Genomic DNA, 1,604 nt, shown 5'->3' with positions numbered 1-1,604 from the left:
AACAAATATAATAAAACTAATTGAAATCTTCTTGATGCTATCCAAATATAAATATATAAACTGATGCGAGATATATTGAGCTTTAAGTTCTGGTCATGGCGGGGTAAGCAATAGCCGAGCCTCAGTTAAAACTTCATTGGCTATAGCATTGCCATCTGTAACTCTCTGATTAATCCACTTTTAAAATGAAATATACTTCACGAAGTTAATCCATTATGGAAAGATATGTAAAAACTAAAGAAGTAGATGTAATAAATTAAAATTTTCAAAAAAAAATCATTTTGTAGTCATTATGCTTAACAAATGTTCTAATTAATTATAACTTGTAGAAATTATTAATCAAATATTATGAAATATCTTCTGCAAAGCCTTGCAAAGTAAAAAGGTACTCTTTCGCAGGAATTTAGAGGAGATAACGTGTTCCCCAAGACAGACTACTCAGGATTTATTGAATTTTAAAATTTATTAGACCAAACATTTTTCCATAAATTGTTTATTGGTATGCGGATCTATTTTCTTTGATTATATGATACACTAATCGAAAAAAACCCTCTTAAATACGACTTTATTAATTAATGGCGTTAAAGTGTTTATATCCTGTAAAATATTGTAGGGCACATGCAAGTAAAGCATATCATTTATAATAATCGCTTCTAACAAGAATTTAAAAGATTTGACTCCTGCCATCCCTTCCACTACTTCAGAACTCGGTATGATGCCACCCATCAGGACTATTAATACATTTTAAATGAAGCAGATAAAGTAAATCTTGTAACTGGCTCGTTGGTCTAGGGGTATGATTTTCGCTTAGGGTGCGAGAGATCCCGGGTTCAAATCCTGGACGAGCCAGCGATTTTTTATTTTCCATCATCCTGAGGGCAACGTGATAGTTACAAGAAAAATTCAAGCACGCACGATGACGTCTCGGCGCTGATTTGTGTAGCGCATGTAGCGTAATACTGCTCATGCAATGGTGATCATTTCAATGTGTTATGTATTTATAGCACAGAGCATTTCAATTTACTTCTTCAAATAACCGGTCTTATTTTTTCCGTTTTTTACCGTGGTCGATGAATGATAATGTTTTTATTTGTTATAAACAACATTACCATATTTCGTTAAATAATTTTGATTAATTAGAGGACAATCGATTAAAGCTTTTCTTTTTAAGTTATTTTATAATAAAAACACGACTTTCCGTTTATTCATATATAACATAAAAAATGATAGCAATTTTAGAATACGTTTTATTTATTTTCTTCTTCTTCTTGGCTATTAGACAATTAGGCAATTATTTGCCTGTAGCGTTTTCAAGGGTTTAAAAAGTCTTCCGGCCATCTCCTCCTGGGTATTCCTCTTGATCGGTGTCCCTTTGGTTTATATTTCCAAGAAATATTTGGCCATCTGACCTCATTCATTCTTTCTATAGTTTGTGATGTCGTCTGTTATGTTAGTTATGGATAATTGTTTTCTTATTTCTTTATTTCTTATCTTGTATATTCTTTTATAGACTGAGAGTGGTCTTAGGAACTTCATTTCTGCAGCTTCCACTTGTCTTTTAACTCGTTCTCCCCAGGTCCATGTTTCACTGCCATACTTCAGAA

At 32.4% G+C, this 1,604-nt stretch overlaps 1 non-coding gene across 1 annotated transcript; it reads left to right on the top strand.

The window, feature by feature from the left end:
• The first annotated feature begins 777 nt into the window (after window positions 1–777).
• Window positions 778–849, top strand: TRNAP-AGG (transfer RNA proline (anticodon AGG)). The gene has a single exon. It is a non-coding gene; the product is annotated as a tRNA-Pro (tRNA).
• The last annotated feature ends 755 nt before the right edge of the window (window positions 850–1,604 follow it).

This window comes from Typopeltis vanoorti, chromosome 13, assembly GCF_054136105.1.
Source record: "Typopeltis vanoorti isolate ZY-2024b chromosome 13, IOZ_Tvanoo_1.0, whole genome shotgun sequence".
NCBI classification, from domain to species: Eukaryota; Metazoa; Arthropoda; class Arachnida; order Uropygi; family Thelyphonidae; genus Typopeltis; species Typopeltis vanoorti.
This window is presented reverse-complemented; position numbering and strand designations above follow the sequence as displayed.